Genomic DNA, 19707 nt, shown 5'->3' with positions numbered 1-19707 from the left:
GCACTTGCCTACAGTCTGTAAGGCCCTAGGTTCAATCCCTAAAGCCACAAAAAAATGAAAGGTGCTTTCACAAGAAAGCCTCTGAGTTCTCATGCACATGGACGTGTGACAGTTGGACACTCCTCACCAAGTCCCCGGGGGCAGTGTCAGTATTTGTCATCTGTGTTCCTGCCACACTCTGCTCAGGGTTTTCTTGGGACCCTAGTGTTTGGCATGATCGTCACCATCGGCCAGTCCATCATGGATGTGATGACAGGCATAGACAGGGACCCCACAGAGATGGGCGCTGGGATCTGCCTTCTGATCACCACTCAGGTGAACCCCCACTCTCACTCCACTTCATGAGTGACCCTGTTGTCCCTCTTCCTCCTCAGCAGTACTCAGCCAGAGCTGGGGCCAGGCCAGACTCAGGGCTGGGCTCAAGGCTAAACACTGGCCTGAGCAGGGTAAGGCCCCGGGTTGGAGGCTGGTCACCGCCCCAAAAGAAATCAATTAAATAAAGACACTGCACCCATCTACAACGAGAAATATTGAAATCAATAAAGGCATGCTGTCCACCTGCAAACCCCCAAACAGTGGTAGAGGCTCACCTGGCATGTGCAAGGCCTTGGGCTCCATACTCAGCACCCCATAAAAATAAAATAAAAATGTTGTGTCCACCTCCAACTAAAAAATAGATTTAAAAAAATAATAGAGAATCAAAAGACCCTGGCTTTGGCTTCTGAATTCCTGTGAGGCCGATTGAGAAGGGTCTCTTATTTGGCCTTCATAGCAGAGAGCCCTTTCATTGAGGATGAAAGGAACCAGGGCCCTGGGGCCAGTAACACAGAGTCCACTTTTATTAATTAATTTATTTTAATTCTGCAGTTCTTTGTGGCAGGCTTGATTGTCCTCCTTTTGGATGAGCTTCATTATAAATGGCATGGCCTGGGCTCTGGCTTCTCCCTCTCCATCTCAAGCAACATCTGTGAAACCATCCTGGGGAAGGGCGTCAACCCCACCACCATCAACACTGACCAAGGTAAGGGCACTGCCTCCCGTTGGGCACATCTGCAGGAATTTTTCATGTATGCAGAGTATTCCTCTGGGGGAAAATGACTGTTTCAGAATCATTTCTTCTCTATTTTCAGTGTGCAAAGGTTTAAAAATATAGCTGAGTGCAGAGGCTCAAGGCTGTCATCCCAGCAGCTCAGGAGGTCGAGGCAGGAGGATCACAAGTTGGAGGCCAGCCTCTGCAACTTAGTGAGGCCCTAAGAAACTCAGTGAGACCCTGTCTCTAAATAAAATATAAAAAGGGCTGGGGACAGGGCTCAGAGGTTAAGTGGTCCTGGGTTAAATCCCTAGTACCAAATAATAATAATAATAATAATAATAATAATAATAATAACAACAACAACAACAACAACAACAACATTTACATTCAAAATTATATCTAACTTTCATGTCTTATAAGAATATTTCAAGGACAGTTAACATGCCATAGAGTAATCCTGCCTCATATTTCTTAGCAGGAACCTGCAGTGCAAGGATAAATAAGTGTTGATTTTAGCCAATTGTCTTCTGGTGGACATTTCAGTCCTTTCTCAGTCACAGTTAGCATCAAAGTGAATATCCTTGGGAAATCATCTGCACATATTTTAGCAGTTGTTCTTAGCAAATAAGATTCTAAAAATGAAATTACTACACCAAACCACTTGTTCAGGCAAGGGGCAGTTAGTTCGAAGATTACAAGTTCAAGGACAGCCTTGGCAAATAAGTGAGACCCTGTCTCAAAAAGGGCTGGGGTAGAATGTCTGTTACTGGGTTCAATCCTCAGTATTGCCAATTTGGGGAGGAAGGCACTGGGGATTATACTCAGGGACAGTTAATCCCTGAGCCCCATCTCCAACCCTCTTTTGTATTTTATTCAGAGACAGGGTCTCGCTGAGTTGCTTAGAGCCCCAATTTGGCTGAGGTTAGCCTCCAATTTGCAATCCTCCTGCTTTAGCCTCCAGAGCCACTGGGATTACAGGCAGGCACCATGACACCTGGCTTACAAATCTTAATAAAATGAAAATTGCAAAACATTTGAGACTTCTTAGGAGAGGGAAATTGACTTTTTTCCTTTTCTTTTTCTTTTGGCCTCTGATCCCTGAATCTGTTATTTGCTGGGAAGTTTCTCATTGAAAATATTTGTGTGCATTTTCGTGTTTTCTTGGAATTGACTGTGGAGCTGGTTCTCGGCCTCCAATGCCATGTCATCAAATTGAGGAAACTGCAGATGAGTCCCTGCAGGGTGACTGAGAGATCCCATGGGAAAGAATGGACCTCAGGTAGGAGGATCAGGGGCACTTAGAGAAGAGTAGGCAAAGTGACACCGGACTCTTCCTAGAATTTTAGAAAAATCTAAGGTGAATTGAGGATCTGGGGGTGCAAAGCAGCTGGGCCCCAGCTCTGGATGTGGGGGTGAAAGCTGGGTAGGAGTTGAGGAGTCTGCCAAGACCTCCTGGCTTTGGGGGAGCCTGCCTTCAAAAGGAGCGGGAGCAGTGGTGGCCACAGGGGGCCAGTCAGCGAAGGCTTGGGCTCCAGCAGCCAGCCAGAGGATCACTTTGCTCTGGATCAGGATGGTGAGTGAGGGGACAGTTTTGGAAGGAATGATATGCTGTCCCTGGGAGACAGGCTGAGAAAATGGCTGGCAAGGTGGCACAGACATCCAGCCTGAGCCAGCCAGTGTGACATCAGAGTGAGGGCCTTAGGACTTAGCGAGAGATGAAGGCAACAGACAACCGAGACATGGAGGTGGCTGCGCTTGGCCACCTCTGGAACCTGGCTGGGGCAGAGGGGCTACCTGGGGGGCTTTGAGTGGTGCTGTAAGGAGCCAAAATGGTGGAGCCATGGGGACACCCTCAGGATGGGCAAGAAGAGGGTGGAGCCGGCACAGGTAGCTTGCAGCTGGAAGGGTCTCCTGTTTTCAGGAGTGCCACCAAGGCTCAGCTTGTGACCTGGAAAGTGGGTTGTGGAATGGGCCCTAGGGTGGAGAACGCAGTTGGTCGTTCTTCCCTGAGGTGGGGGACAGTCCAGGCTTGAAGGGAGGTGGACAGTACAGACATCACATGGCTCTCGCCACCCGGGTGACACTAGCGCATGAAACAACCCAGTTCCCAGAGATAAGAAGGTAGTGATTTGCAAGAAATGACCACGTTAAACATTTAGAAAGCTTGTAAGGCATTCACCCTGCCATTTCTGTCACCCACCTTTCATTCCAGAAACTTGTCAGGCAGTGCTCTTAAGCACCAGGCGCTTCTGTGGGTGCTAAGAATACAAAGGGATATAACATAAGACGTGTGAGCGTCAATGTCATCCCAGTCCCCTGGGTCAGACTAGAGCAGAGAAGGAAGACAGGGCAACTGGGCAAGACTGTTACGGGTCCATCTAGAGAACCTGGCAGGTGCAAAGGCCCTGGGGCAGAGATGAGCTGGTGTGTTGAGGGTTGGTGCGTGGCTCAGCAGAGCAAGAGTGGGGAGTTCAGAGAGGTCACTGGTGGAAAGAAAAGCCAGGACAAGTCCCTGCTTTCTCCCCCTGGGATTGCTGAACTTCCTCCTTTACAAAATGCTCAAACTTTCATGTCTCCAGATTCTCGACCACATGGACATCAGCTGTTGTCCCACACAGCGAGGCGGCAGGGAGAGAAGCTGTCAGAAGACCACCATGGGGATGCCAGGGGCCCAGGGAAAGCTAGGACAGCATTTCTGTCACAGATATCCAGTCCATGTGGTCTACAGGACAGATGGCCCATCTGAGTGGCCATCCAGAAGGTGACGAAAGTCCTGCTGTCCCAACTCTGGGGTGAAAGGAAAATGCTGTCCCAGGGAGAGACTGGGACATCTGAGTCCCCAGAATTAGCCACTCTGCCCACAAATGCCACATCTAGGGAAGCACCGACCTGGCAGCAGGGGCCATGGTGACAGTGTTTCCCACTGTGCTTTTGTCCTAAAGTCAGTCTCACGCCATTTCTGAAGTGCTCAGACCTTGGCGCCCTGTGCTGCAGTGTCCCTGGCCAGTCTGTTGCCTATTCCTCAGGCCAGGCCCCTTTCTGCCTGTTGCTGAGGCTGAGGCAGGAGCATCTCAACTTGGAGACCAGCCTTAGCTACAGCAAGGCCTCAGCAACTCAGCAAGGTGCTGGCTGTGAATGAAATACAAATAGGCTGGGGGTGGGGTTCAGTGGCCAAGGGCCCCTGGGTTCCATCCCTGGTGCCAAAAACATCCAGACTGTGACCCCATGACTGTGGGTGCCGTGAGTCTACTGGCTGATTCTGTTCTCCTGCCTCTGCTTTGGCCAGTAGGAGGCCTAAGACCCAGCGGAGTCCAGCCCCTTGTTTTTCCCTTCACTTTTGTGTCCTCCTCTGCCAAGGGGCATGGAATTGGAGGGCGCCATCGTTGCACTGTTCCAACTCTGGGCCACGCACACAAAGACTGAGCCCTTAGTGAGGCTTTCTCCAGCCAGAATCTCCACGACCTCACGAACCTCATCGCCTCCATCTTTGTCTTTGCTGTGGTCATCCATTTCCAGGTGTGTCCAGCATGAGCACAGGAAGTCTGCATTTCTTTTTCTTTATTTTTTGGTACCAGGGATGGAACCCAGGGGCACTTAACCCCTGAGCCCCATCCCCAGCCCTTTTTATATTTTATTTAGAGACATAGTCTCACTAAGTTGCTGAGGCTGGCCTCCAACTTTCCATCCTTCTGCCTCAGTCTCCTGAGCTTGGGGTGACAGGTGTGTGTCACTGTGCCCAGCTGCAATCACAGTTTTGGTCTGCTCTGGGTTCACCACAAAGCTCAGGCTCAGTAGATGCAGCATCCTAGATCTTCTGTTCCTTCTTCCCAGGACATGTCTTCTGGAGGCCCCACCTGCACCTACCCAGTTGGTGGTCTGTGTTACTACCTATCTCTGCCGGAGTCCTTTGGCTCCGTGTTGGAGGACCCTGTTTATGCAGTAGTGTACCTCATGTTCATGCTGGGCTCCTGAGCCTTGTTCTCTGAGACCTGGGTCGAGGTCTCGGGCTCCTCTGCCAAGGACATAAGTATGAATGGAGGTTCTTAACATGTCACTCAGCTTGTTGCTTTGTCACAGTGATGGTTTGTGACATGCAGATGGGCCACCCACATTGGTGAGACAGTTCAGAGCATTAAGGAGAGATGGACAAAGCTCAGCCATCAGCAGCAGGTCTGAGAACCTGAAGCCAGAGTCGAAAAACAAATTTTGTCTGGTCTTCTCTTTATGGCACCTTGTTGTTCCAGGGACACTTAACCCTTGAGCCACCTCCCAGCACTTGTTATATTTCATATGGAGATAGGGTCTCGCTGAGCTGCTTAGGGCCTTGTTAAGTGGCTGAGGCTGGCCTCCAACTTGCAACCCTCCTGCCTCAGCCTCCCAAGTTGCTGGAATGACAGGGGTGCACCCCCAGCCCTTAGGGCATTTTTAAAGTCCATGTAAAGATGTAGAGCTGCAGAAAGAGCCCTTTAAGTGTCCAGCAGCTTGAGACCTTTCCCTCCGAACCCACCTCTGAGCCCAACCTCTGCTCTGTGCATCATGCAGGTGGCCAAGAAGCTGAAGGAGCAGCAGAGGGTGATGCGGGGCCACCGGGAGATGTCCCTGGTGCATGAGCTCCACCGGTGAGTGCAGTACCCACACCCTGTTGGCAGGTGCAGCTCCCAGGCCCCGAGCACTGGTGGGCCTTGTGGTCTCCAGTGTCCATGGGTCTTATTCTCAGATCACAGGGTAGGCAAGGTCCCTGTGTCATTAGATATTCATGAACCTGCTAAGTGCTGGATGCTGGGGATATGGAAAAAGATGCCTGTGGCCCTCAGCAGGGAGCCAGGAGCATGCAGCCTGGCGACGCAGCATGGGGCTCTGTAGGGACAGTGCTGGCAGCAGGGGACCCTCACCTCTGCTCACGCTGGTGGGATGCTGCCACCAGGAGAAGGTGCTCAGGCTCTAAGCACAGAGTGGGGCTCCAGATGGACCTGAGTGGAAGCGCCAGGCTCGGTGGGGTACTCCTAAAGGCCAAGGCAGGAGTATGGCAAGGTGGAAGCCAATGTCAGCAACTTAGTGAGGCCCTAAGCAACTCAGTGAGACCCTGTCTCTAAATAAAATATAAAAAAGGGCTGGGGGCGGGGCTCAGGGGTGGAGCACTGCTGGGTTCAATCCCCAAGACCGAAAAAAGACAGATGGTAGATGTGGCTTAGAGGCCAGCAGAGCCTCAGAGTTTGAAGTGGTGTTTGAATCGGGGAGGTCAGTTCCAGCAGACAAAGCTATGGCAGAGAGGAGTCCAGAGACCAGCTGGGCCACGGCCAGGTGACCCGTGTGGCCGTCACCTTGGGGTGGAGAGGAGGGAGGGTGGGAGAGGCCCCAGGGTGCAGGTGCCCACGGCAGGAGGAGCGCCCACTGCAGCTGCACCTCATCTTGGATTGAGGGCTGCCTCCGGCCTACCTGGTTCCCTCTGCCATTTTCTTAGCTCTTCCTCTGCCACTCAGCAGCAGCCACAGTGAGAAGGGCTGTGTCTACAAAGTCAGGTGGCAGCCCAGGTTGTCCTGTGGGCTCTCACTTGGTGACCTTTCCTGAAAGAAGCAATGATGGGAAAAGCCACAGTTGCAAATTCTAGGTTGCCTTTGAGTCCTTGGTAGGGACAGTGGCCATTTCGAGAGACATCTTCAGCATTAGAGTCTCGTCCCCAGCCCCCCAGCCCCCTTACTGAGGACCAAACCCAGGGTCACTTGACCCCTAATCTATGTTCCCAAGCCTTTTTTTAAATTTTATTTAGAGACAGGGACTCACTGAGCTGCTTAGGGCCTTGGAAAGTAACTGAGGCTGGCCTCCAACTTGTGATCCTCCTGACTCAGCCTCCCAAGTTACTGGAATGAGAGGTGTGGACCACTGCATCTGGCACCCTTTCAGTTTGGACTAGTAACAGTCCCCTAGCAGGAACTAGGTCCCGTAGCATTAGTGGGGCGCACAGGATTGTTAGCAGATGATGCTTCAGGGAGGTGGTGGGGCCTCCTGAGGTTCTGGTCTCAGTCATGGACAAGCCTGATGGCCAGTGTGGGGGCTCTGTTTTGGCCCAGGGCTGACCACCTGCCCTCCCCCAGGTACATCCCCATGGCATCAGCCTCTGGGAGCCTGTGCCTTGGGGTCTCTTGGTCCTGGCTGCCTTCCTGGTGCCATCTCCTTGGGGATGGGGATCCTGTTGGTGGTCACCAACATCTCCCAGTCATTCGAGAACTTTGTCAAGGAGCCGAGCGAGGTGGACAGCATGGGCACCCTCCTCTTCTGAGAGCCATGCCTACCCAAGGACCAGGGAGGAGACTGGGCAGTGCCTCGGAAGGCAGTGGTGGCCAGGGGCAGCGGTGCTGTGGCGCGTGGGGACGTTGTGGTCTGGCTGATGTCTGCCCCTCCTCTCCACCATGGGGTGGCCACCCTTGGCGGGGCTTCTCTCCTCCTTCTGGCTTTGGCAGCTACAGCCGTGACAGGGACAGGGAGCACTGTCCCTCTTTTCTGTCTGACTTTGGTTTTGGCCTCCCCTCCCACCCTCAGTGATGTGTGCAGACACTGTGGCATCCCTGGTCCCCACAAAGGTGGCTTTTTGACTCTGCTTGGAAGCACAAAATCTCTGTGTATGGCCTTAGGGTGGTTGGGCATCTGGTTGCACCTCCTCTGGGGACATGGACAGCGTCACCAGCAGGTCCCCAGCGGTGGCACTATCTGAGTGCAGACTGTTCCCGTGTGGGATGTTGGGTCCTCTGGGCTCAGGATGATATAGCTCCCTACCCAGCTGTGGGTGGCTGATCTCCCACCAAGCGTCCAGATGGGCCTCATGCTGGGGCAGAGCCAGGACTGCCATCCCTGCCACCTCATGGCCACCTGTGTCCACGCAGCTTTGTCCTTGTCTGGGGGAGGCCTGGGGTTGCCACATCCACCCTCGCCTGGCCGAGCTCGGTGCCCTCAGTGGACCACCCTGCCACATCCATTTGTCCAGACTCCAGTCAGCCGTGGTGTGTCCTCACTGTGCAGCTGCACCCGTGCCCCTGGGAAGGGACATCTTCTGTCTCTCCCTGTGTTTCTAGAATGTTCTGACTGCACTTAGGGACCAAATGCAAGTAAGGGGACAGCAAGATGCCACCAGCTCTCTCAGCCTCCACCACATTCAGCCTCCACCACATAAAGAGGCCGGGAGGGGAGCTTTAGGCTCAGGGCCTGAGATCAGGGTCAGGAGCTCGGGTCCCTGGGAAGATGCTCTGGTGTCTAAGACAGAAAGACAATGACGTCTGCGGTGACAGGTGATGTAGACCATGAAGCTGGGGACCTTTCCGGAATTCTCAGCAGCCCCTCTCAGACTCAACTGCAGGCTCCCTTGCGAGGGTGCCCCAATTCTCCATGGGCCCTCGCATGGCTCAGTAGAGGTGGCATACTGTCCCCAGAGACCTGGGACAAGAACCAGAGGGGCCTCGGCCCAGCCCAGGGCCCAGCACCTTCTCCCATGTGGCCTTGTCTAGACCCAGTCCCCACCACCAGCCACCTCCCAACCCAAGGGGGCCTCCACCGTACCTCTCCTGCTCCTATTAGAGGGCAGAAGGCCACTGCTGGGGACTGCATGGCCTCTGGCAGGTAGGCACAGGCCCTGGCTCCCAGGATGTGGCTGGAGAGTGCCAGACTTCAGAGGAGCTTGTGGTCCTGCTGTCCCCAATGGCCTGGGCTTCCAGCCTATGGGCAGTGATCACAATAGGTGGGTGGGCAGGGGCTGACCCAGCTTCCAGGGAACTGTCACTGTGGATGCCAAAATGGCATAACTGAGATACGATGGATAAATGATAAATAAAGGCAACTTTTTACAAACTGCTGTTTCACGGTGTCATTTCTGCTCAGGCTCATCCCCAGAGACGCGCTGGCATCCAGCCTGGTCTTCCTCCTTCTGGGAGTGTCCCCTTGTGCACACGCCTGCGTCCCAATGACTCGAGAGACTGAGGCAGTAGGATCATGAGTTGGAGGCCAACCTCAACAGTTTAGTGAGGCCCTCAGCAACTCTGTGTATAAATATAAAAGGGCCAGGGTGAACCGCCATGGTCCAGCAGCCCCAACTTCTGGGTACCTCAGAACTCAGTGAAATGGGCATGATACTAGTCTTTGTTTATATGATTGACATAAGAATAAGGCACACAGAGCAGATAATAAATATGAGTTTCATTGGTAGTATCTCCTGAACTGGGTACTTTTCCTTCCTGAGTCCTCTGTTTCCAACCTGACACTCCTTGGTTGTTAAATAATGGAGTCATGCAATCTCAGAATTGTAATGAGCCCTGGGTGTAGGTGATCTTTACGGTCTCAATCATCATGGAAAACTAAGAATAACCCCATTCTCAGAGTGCCTAAGTGATTTGATTCCTTGCTCCTAAGGCCCCTGGCACTGAAGATTCCCTGATGGTCTGATTTCTTCCCTTATGAACTATCAAGAGCTAGGAATGGGCAACTGGGTTCGTGGCTCAGTGGTAGAGCACTTGCCTAGCATGTGAGAGGGCCTGAGTTTGATCCTCAGCACCATATAAAAATAAATAAATTAAATAAAGGTATTGTGTCCAACTACAACTAAAAAATATTTTTTTTAAAAAAGAGCTTGGAAAGGCATTTTAACATCAGTATCTGAAAAGTCTCAGCCATGTTACCTGGATAAACTGTGCCTGAATTCCCAGCAACAGAGAGCTCCTCAGTCTCTTACCTTGTCAGGTTCCTGGTGTGTCATCAACTTTTTTCTAAGTTCTCTGGGGATATAGCTCAGAAGTAGAGTGCTTGCCTAGCAAGGCCCTGGGTTCCATGCCCAGCACCACACACACACACCAAAAAAAAAAAAAAGAAGAAGAAAGAAAGAAAAAAGAAATGATCAAACATTTTCAACATTTTCATTGTCCTTAGCTTCTCCTGAGAGTCTGGCTTCCCCTTTTATAGGGCATGTTTTGTCCCCGTCTATTATTTGTCTGTCATGAACACACCTGGGTCCCATTCTTTTCTTAAACTCAACTTCTGAATGTCTTTTTTTTTCCTCCTTTTACATTGGAATTTGGTTGTAACCAGGTTTCATCCTGGGATGATTTCTTCCATTCCATGTAAGTACCATCGGTACCCTGGCTCCTGAGCTGCCCCAGCTGATGGCTGGAGTTGGGACTCCAGCGAGGATTCTCATCTCTAATGGCCACTCTGGCTGACTCTTGACGCCCTCTGGCCTTCCTTTGAGAGTGGCTGCTGCAGCTTCTTCTAAGGGCTGTGTGTACTTCCTTCTGCCCTGTGATTTTTTTCTTCTCCCTAGATTCTGTCCACCCAGATTTTCCCAGCCATTGAGTGATTCCAGCCTTCCACTCTTACCACATTGCCAGCCACCCCCCATCTGTCAGAAGAACCGATAAGGATTCCCAAGAGCTACTTCCTATCCCTGCTGACAGCTGAAATGAGGCTGACTCTGGCCGCTCTGTCTGCATTTTTGAACCTCCCAGATATGCTGTTCTCTGCCAGCCAAGGCCACTCAGTCACTGGGTTGGAGAGGCCTTGCTTTGTGCCCAGTGCTGGCCCGCAAAGCCCATCCCCAACTTTCTCATTATTTTTTTTAAAGAGAGAGTGAAAGAGGAGAGAGAGAGAGAGAGAGAGAGAATTTTTTAATATTTATTATTTTTTGGTTCTCGGCGGACACAACATCTTTGTTGGTATGTGGTGCTGAGGATCGAATCTGGGCCGCACGCATGCCAGGCGAGCGCGCTACTGCTTGAGCCACATCCCCAGCCCCCAACTTTCTCATTATTAAGCAACTTGTTTGTGTCATGCTTTGCATGGTAATCTCTAATCTACCTCACGTCATCATGTGAAATAGACATTATCCTCACCTCACCCCCATGGGGAAGAGAGAAGCTCAGTCAGGTCTCACTGATCTTTCAACCCGTGCCCATACCTTGTGGTTGGTGATGGGGTTCATACCAAGTATAGCTCCTCCACCTGTTTCTAAAACCATCCAGAAAAGGCTAACACAGTGGCTTCCAAGAATTGGTGGTATCTTTGGCAGTTCTGTTCCAACTGCTCCTTTAATTTTACAGAGTAGACCTCTCTAGAGGCTTCTTGATTCTATTTGTTGATGTTTCTGCTCTGTTCCAGGTGGAGAAGGTGGTCACTCTCAGTGGCCCACCTTCAAGATCCTCAATTCATCCTCAGAAACTTCTCTTCATGTCTGAGTGGAAGGGAACAGCATGGGCCATAGGGGAAGTGCCTCCATTTAACAAGAAATAGTAGAATGGGAGAGGACCTCCCCAAGATCACAGAGCCAATGAGTGGTTGGGTCTTTAGGCTCCATGTTTCACTCTTATTATGGAAACTTCAAAGAGCAAGAATGTCAACAGTGATTTGTTTCTCTTTCCCATAACAGTCCAGGTGTGAGCTGCTGAGGTTCAGGGACCTAGTCATCTTCTCTTTTGTTGCTCAGACTTCCTTGGGATGTTGCCTTCATTTATAAAACCTAAGAGACCTTGTCTTCATTGCAGCCCATGGAAAGGGCAAGAAGGTAGGGATAAGATACAGCCTTTCCCTTTAAGGACCTGACCTGGTAGTTTTATGTAGCACCTTCATTCATACCTTATTGGCCAGACATGGTCACATGGGCCCATTTAGCTGCAAGAGAGTCAGGGAAGTGTTGTCTTTTCTAGGTAATCAAGGATCGAATCAGAAATAAAGGTTTTGTTACTGTAGAAGAGAGAAGAGATATTAGCAGAGGGCTCATAGTCTCCATGCTGATAGAAGGGCAGATAAAACTTTCCTTTCTCATTCCATAAACTCCTCCCAACTCTGACCCTGTTCTTTAGTACCCACCCTGTGTGCCTCCACAACCAAGTTCAGGGATGATGCCCTGAAACCTGCATCCTAAGGCAGGCCATGTTTTGTTCTATTATTTTAGTCACTACACAAGGTCTAACTTTCACAGCAAAACCGTTGCTTGTTCAAAAATTATGACTTCAGTTTCTTGTGGAAATATTGCTGCATCATTAAAATACTATTACCTGCTCAGAAGAAATACTTTTATTTCCTGATGAAAACACAACTCTACCTATTAAGAAACAAACAAATTCCCAAATTTACAATTTACAAATGTCCCACATTTACAATTTCTGTTAGAATGTTCTAGAATGGCACATCTACAAGTGGGAAAAAAATTGTAGGGAGGCCAGGTATGTCTATGGTGGCCTCCTTTACTAGAATCTTTTCCCCAAAGATTAGTGATACCTTATTGGTGGCTATGCCAGACTATTTGGTGACTGCTGTAGTGTTCTTTCCTGGGAACTTGGGTAGTGGTGTCTAAAAAACTGAAGATTGTGGGGAGGGATCTGTTAATATTCAAAAGAGTGGTTGTTTAAGGATTGGATGTTCAGTGCAATGCTTGGCGACCATATGGGACCGCCCCAGGCACAGAGGTGGGACTAATTAGAAAGGGAAGTGGGCGGAGCTTCGTGGTGTTGCCCTGCCTAGGTTAGTGGGCAATGAATTTCTGCCAAAAGTCAGGTGAAAAGATGCTCGAGGTTAAGGACAGTGAGAGAAGACAGGGGTTGAAAGTAGCTATAGAGAGCACATGTAGCATGTGTGGTGGAGAGAGGGGACTTCCTTCCTAGCTTTCCTGGGTTTTATCTGTAAAGTGGAGACAGAACCCATTCAAGTGGTATGAAGATCAGTTAGAGACAGTATATGGGACACCTCTGGCACCCAGTAGATGTTCAAGTTAACTGCAGCGTCTTCTAAGGCTCTGAGTAGCTGTCTCAGAAGATTCAGGCCAAATCATTTTAAGGACCCTGGAGAGCTCCAAGGGAGGACTGGATCTTTGAGAAAAGGGTTGCAGTCGACAAACAGACTGTTCTAGAAAACACTGTGACAGCTGGGAAGTACTTCATAAATCGTCCATCTGGTCTTTCTCACAAATGCAGAAAGAAATCTTCCCATCCATGGGATGATTTTAGTGATGCACAAATGCAGATTAGACAGCATCCAGTCACCTGGTGGGACAGCCACCTCCTTTTCACATCTCCTGAAGCAAAAGGGATGTTGAAATTCTGGTTTACCTTAGCACCCCTGTTGGACTTGCTGCTTTTGCTTTGAAGAAAGGCAGAGCATGGCTCTGACTCAACACCTTTGGATAGCATTTAATCACATTTTATTTTTACTGTATTTATTTATTTGTGCTCAGACATAATAGTTTTGTGTGTAGTGATAATTCAGTTTTCTAATCCCGCATATTTACTAGCATAAGATTTCTAAGTGATTGCTAGGTATGGTGGGGGGTGAAGGCCTGTAGTCCCAGAGGCTCAGGAGGCTGAGGTAGGCCGATCGCAAGTTCAAAACCAGCCTCAGCAAAAGTGAGGTGCTAAGCAACAAAGTGAGACCCTGTCTCTAAGTAAAATACAAAATAGAGATGGGGATCTAGCTCAGTGGTCAAGTGCTCCTGAGTTCAATCCCTGGTACTGCCCCCCCACACACACACAAAAAAAAAGACTTATAGAAAATGTTAAGTAAGTAATTTAGAGTAACACATATACATGGGACAGTAGTTAGAAGAGTGATTGAAGTTTGGATTAGTCTGCCGCTGCCTCTTTACTGGTAGTAAAATGCCATCCCAGAGGGGTCAGTGCCTGCCCCAGCTGCCCACATGTTGCATCTGCTGACCCTGGGTTCTCACCCCCATGCCATTTCACTTTTTCCAAATGCCTTTTGAACAACACTCAAGTTTCCAACTGACCCCATTAGCCTGAAAAACTTCGGGAGGGGCGGCCTTTCTCCGACTTCCCTGGCATTCCCAATGATCAGACAGTCTCTCTGTTCTGAAATAAATAGTTGTATCCTGGAAATAGGGGGAGAAACAATTCCCCACAATTCCAGTATTGGAATGCAAATGAGCAATTAGAGTCAATTAAGACAGGATACAGTATAATTACCACCAATTGCACTAACCTTTCTATTCAGAAGGACTTGACCTGCTAAAGGGGAATTAAACAATAGTAAAAATCCCTTCTTAACCAAGGGGGTGTATTTGGGGGCAGCCAGGCCTCCTGTCACCAGACCTGAGATGTCTGACAGGTTAGACCCGCCTTCCCCCACGCCCACTGCTCTGAGTCTGAACCACCCCTGGCAGCAGCAGTCAGGCTTGATGGTACCTTGTCAGAGACCTTATTGTGCCCATCACTGAATGCTGCCTAATTTAGAAGAATGCCTGAGCCTTGCAGCAGCAGCCTCTTGCCTCTTCCAGACAAATCCTAGGTCCTTAGACACATTCAGCGGCACCCAGCTTTGCCAGGAATACCTTGCACTTGAACTTTCCTGCCCTCTGAACCTGACCTCCTGGTCTCTCTTTCAAAACCAAATTCCTCATGACATTCTCACTGATAATCACACCTCTTAAAATCTGGCCCAGATTTCTAAATCCTGATTTATGTGGATCCTGCATTTCCTGTGGAGACAGAACAAAACCGTGTTCTTAAAGACCTACGTTCTAACCTGAGTTCCATCTCTCAGCCTGTTTTTTTCTTTTCTTTTCTTTTTCATCCATCTAATAAGTATGGGTTGAGCACAGCTTATGGTTTTGCAGGTGTAGCTTGGAAAGTAGAAGACAAAAATCTTATATTTTAGAAATCTTAAACCTTTATGAGGCAAGGAAACTGCTGGCAGAGAACACTTCTTGGTGCCAGGAGAATTCTGGAATGGCCTGAGTGATGAATGTGGGTGAGTCTCGGGGAGAATGTAGCAATGGTCTTCTCTACCACATCTGGGCAGACAGCATGGTTTACAGGTTCAGAGAAGGGCGGTGCCTATAGTAAGACAAATTTCAAATTGACCACTCTGAGCCCCTATTTCCAGACCTATGTAAGACAGGACGGTGACTTCTCAAGGGAGGGCTGGGCACTTGACTTTGAGGAGTCCTCAGTCCTATTGTGGGGATATAGACACACAGAAAATGAACACCTTGGGTGGCCAAGGGCTGGAGACAGATCCTGTGGACAGACAGAGGCTAGGAAGAGGCAAGAAGTCCTTAAGAAGCCTGGCGTGGGGCCAGGTGCCATGTCTATAATCCCAGCGGCTCGGGAGGCAGAGGCAAGAGGATCGCAAGTTCAAAGCCAGCCTCAGCAACTTAGTGAGGCCCTAAGCAACTGAGCAAGAACCTGTCTCTAGATAAAATATAAAAAGGGCTGGAGATATGGTTCAGTGGTTCAATCCCTCATGCCCCCAAAAAAGAAGCCTGGCATGAAGAAGGACAGAGACAGACCAGAGCCACACGGGAAGTTTGAGCAGAGCCGATTTTTTTTAACCTTTATTTTATTTATTTATTTTTATGTGGTGCTGAGGATCGAACCCAGGGCCTCGCACATGTGAGGCGAGCACTCTACCACTGAGCCACAACCCCAGCCCAAAGCTGAATTTGATTTCAGGATTATCTCACTCAAAGCCCAACCTATTCACTAGATCCCACCACCTTGAATGTGAGGCTGGGTGGGGAGTGGGTAGACCCAGAGGAGCCAGGAAGAGACATAGTCGATTAGTATTTTTGCACCTTGGGCTGCAGAATGGACAACATCAGGCTGTCACGGTGACTAAGAAGGAAGCTGATAAAGGGCCCTGTGAAGGGGAGGGATGAGGTTCGATTTCAGAATACAGTTGAAGATGAGATGGGAAGGATTTGGTTCCCGACTGCATGTGGGACAAGCTGAGGAAAGAGGCGAGGCTAACTTGAGTCTGAGCCCCTGGGTCACCACCTGGGGGCTCCTAGATGTCCCAGGGGGCAATGTTCTGTGGCCATTTCTGCATCCTTGGCTGGTTCCATGTCTTCCTTGCCTGAATCAGCCTCTCCCATTCCCATTTATACTTGGCCACTCAGCTCCCACTCACTTTGACAGATCCCATCTTGCAGACCCTGGAAGCGCTTTTCCCATTATCTCCGTAGCCTTTTTTCCCCATCGGATCCTGCCTGTGCATTATCATGACCTCGGAAGTCTCGTGCATATATGCATGCACACAGGCACCAGGTCTTTCCTTGAGGTCAAGGCTGAGGTCTTAATTTGGTAGAGCAAGGCAGGAACACTCGCAGCTAAAGAGCTGACAGGCTGTGGTTTTGCATGCGGACACACAGCTCTGCTTACTGACATTTAACCCTGGAGGCTTGCAACGGCTGACAGGTATCTACAGAAGATAAACCACGGTAGGAGAAGCAAGAAACAAAGCAATGGAGAGAGAACAATCCCCCTTTAGGCTTAGTGCAGTAAAAGTCCCTAAGACCTGTGAGCTAAGTGTCCCTAGGCTGTTGACATGCTTGCACCCATATAAGGAATATAGAATGCTCCCTCCAATAGAATTGCATCAACTTCCTTGCCTTGATGTACCCCAAATGTGCTTATGTATAAAAGTAAGAGCTCTGCTATGCTCGGGGCTCAGAATTGGGGAATTATTCCTCTGGGGAATGTTGCCTCTAATAAAGTTGCTTCCAGATCTCAAGGGTCCTGACCCTCATTTCCCACTATATTACCATTCTGTTAAACCTCAGGAGACTCTTGAAAATGTATAAATGAAACATGGACAAGATCACAGGTCGCAGAGAGAGGGATTCCATCCCCGCTGATTACGGGGTCTGCCTGGAGGACTGGGTGGAGGTGTCTCTGTGGCTGCATCCAGGCTTGGCTGCAAAGAATGCTGTGATCAATTAGTGATGCCTAACAAGAGCACAGGAGGGGCGAATGGGAGCATTTGAGTCCTTTATGAACAATCTCCTGATGACAGGACCTGTATGGGTTTTGACAGCCTTCAGCTGTTCTCAAGGAAAAAAAATGAAATGAATGTCCAAGTGTCTGGTGTGGCCAAGGATAAACACAGATTAGAAGGAGCTTTTTAGAAGAACCGGAACCAGCAACAGATTCCACTGTGCTCTGTGTTGCATTTACAGCTTTCATACCACCCTCCTCTGGTATGCATTACATAATGGTGCCCCTAAACCACCTTTTGTACCCTAACTCGAGGCTCTCAAACCTTAGCTTACAAATGAATTTTTCTAGGGTAATGTGTGCCAGCCAGTGGTTTACTCTTGGCAGCTAAATGCGTCTGCACTCAGGTCTTTGGGCAATTCATTTGAATATTTTATTTCCTTTATGGTTTTGTAAAAGGAGAATAAAAATGAAGTTGTGGATTCTAGTGGAGGGAATGTGGCTCTTCTAAAAGTAATTGAAAAAGCAAGAGCATTCATTTAGACCTCTAAACAATAGAACGGCTTCAAAAATAATCATCAGCTACTTAATGAACCATGTCATTGTAGTGGTCAAGGAGTCACTTATGTAGATTGCCTGGGTACAGCCTGGGTACATTTAGCCAGGGTCATAAGTGACCCCCCGCCACCTACCAACACCCTAGAGAGACCCAGTCCACTCCATGGAGACTGGGCAGAGCAAAACTGGCAAGGTTAGTCACATTAAGGCAGTCTTGCAGGTGAAGGACAAATCTCTTAAGATTTTGAGTTGTTCTTGTGTTTGACATGGTAATGTTCTGTTCTTAAATTGTCTGAGCATGAGAGGTTAAGGTAGCTAAGCTGGAGAGATATCATGAATCTGGAAGAGGTCAGCTCCTGGCCATTGTGGATAAATTAATCTGTCACATGACAGAGCAACTGGAAATTATTCTGTGAAAGCAACAAATTGTTAGCCTCAACCTGTCTTTTTGTCAAGTTAAGCTCACTTACTGGGGACTGGCATTCATCATGGAGGGAAAAAAATCCAAAATTGATATGAGATGCTGAAGATCTATCCTAGCTAGTGCCTAGAAAGCCTAATGAAAGTGGAGATTGTATAGTACTGGGCAGGAACCATCAAGCATTTATTGGTTGCTGGCCTCTTATTTATTATTAATATCAGTTGCTGACCTCTTTTTTTATTATTAATATCAATTGCTCTTCTATGTTTGGCTTGTGTGCCCCTTTTCTGGCTCATATATGACAGCAAGAAATTATGTTGAGTATGTGACATGTCAGTTGAACCAGTGGTTGACTTGGAAACAGGGATGCAGGAGTTGGTGGCTCTAGGGACAATGCCATCATTGTCATTGAATATAGAAATGTGTGGATAAAATGATCTAACCTTCCAGGTTATGTCCACAGGACCCATCATCATTACCCCCTGTTGGCCCCGATTTCCTACTTTCTGAGGTCTGGGTTTAAATCTCTGCTTTGTCACATATTCAAGGAACAACTTAGCTTCTCTAAGAGTCTCATCTCCCAGATTGAGAAAATAACATGGTGTTCCTGTGGCTCTCCTGATGGGTGAAAACGTGATCTTGGAGTCAGGCAGGGCTTGCTGTGAATCCCACATCTGGTCACCATTTGTTGCTGGGTGACCTTGGGCAAATTAATGGTGACCTCTCCCAACCTTCTCATGTGTAAAAAGAAGACAGCTACACCTTGTCAGGAAATGAAGTCCTGACCAAATGTGATCTTCGTGTGTACCTGGCATAAAGCAAGAACTCTGCTTCCCTCTTCCTTCCATCCCCGTTTTCCATGTCCTGAACTCCTATTATCCTCTGTGAGCCAGCATCTCCTCTTTGGAGGAGCCTTCCCTGACTGCTCTTGTCACGAGTTGCTTCCTCTCCATCCTCTTTTGCCCTCCCCTGACTCCATGACCCCATTATCTGTTTTCTGCATGTCTGTCTTTTCTACCAGTTGAAAGTCTCTTGGAGCAGAAATCCCATCCCCCGAGTCACCCTTATTTATACATTCCCAGGGCTTCTCTCAATGCTTGGCCCTTAGGAGCATCTGTGGTATCTGAGTGAGTGGAGCGAGTAGGCAGATGGCTGAGCAAATGAATGAATGAATGGAGCGAAGGACTGAACTCTCCTGGCCATAGAAGCCTCGGGCTGAGCAGGAGTGAGAAGTGAAACCAGAGCCAGGCTCAAAACACAGGGGTAAACTGAGTCTGCACCATCACAGAGGATCCTTCATCTCTGGGTCTGCGCATTTGCCGGGAAGGCCCGGACTGTCCTCGGATTCTCAGAAATATCTCTGGCTTCTTGCCAAGTTGGTGGTCTATAGTGGTGGAGCAGTAGGCCCCGCCCTGGGGGATGCACCCAAGGCATTGGAGAGAAGGTGACAAAGGAGAAAATATCAGACCTGGCAGGACACCAAGCCCCACAGGGACCTCAGGTGGGAGGTGTGTCCAGTGCCTGCGTGCAGCCCCCAGGACTGAGATTCTGGTAGCGTGCGAAGGTCTGCCTGATCCCATCTAGGCAGCGTTTGTGCAGGGAAGGTTTGTGTGTCTTCCACGTGCCTCAGCTCTTACCCTGAATCTGCCAGCAGAAGAGGTCTCTCAGGTTCATTGGATCCAATCACCTGCCTCTATAGCTGAGCAAGCTTAAATGACTTCAGGCCCATGCCAGCGGCTTTTCTACCCCAGTTTTCTTCCCTCTCCTCCCTCCCTCCACTCTGTTCTCTTCTTCCTTCACCTCTCCTATCCTATCTTGGGATCTAAAACCTTGATTTTTATTAAGAGCAGTATTTTTTTTCAAAACTGTGGGTTGTAGCTCATTGGTGCATTATGAAATGGATTTTAAGGATCGTGACCAGCCTCTTAGAAAATGAAACAGCCGGGCATGGTGGCACACACCTGTAATCCCAGTGACTCTAGAGGCTAAGGCAGGAG

The 19707-nt window shown here is 49.2% G+C and overlaps 1 pseudogene across 1 annotated transcript; it reads left to right on the top strand.

Moving 5' to 3' along the window:
* Nucleotides 1–213: 213 nt before the first annotated feature.
* On the top strand, nucleotides 214–7310 carry LOC308635078 (protein transport protein Sec61 subunit alpha-like; annotated as a pseudogene). The gene is made up of 4 exons: nucleotides 214–315; nucleotides 4865–5056; nucleotides 5576–5652; nucleotides 7126–7310. The product of its transcript is annotated as a protein transport protein Sec61 subunit alpha-like (transcript).
* Nucleotides 7311–19707: the final 12397 nt, after the last annotated feature.

Source organism: Spermophilus citellus (genome assembly GCF_964194105.1).
Source record: "Spermophilus citellus genome assembly, chromosome: 16".
Taxonomy (NCBI): Eukaryota; Metazoa; Chordata; class Mammalia; order Rodentia; family Sciuridae; genus Spermophilus; species Spermophilus citellus.
The sequence above is the reverse complement of the archived record's forward strand: the minus strand, read 5'-3'. Positions and strand labels throughout refer to the sequence as shown.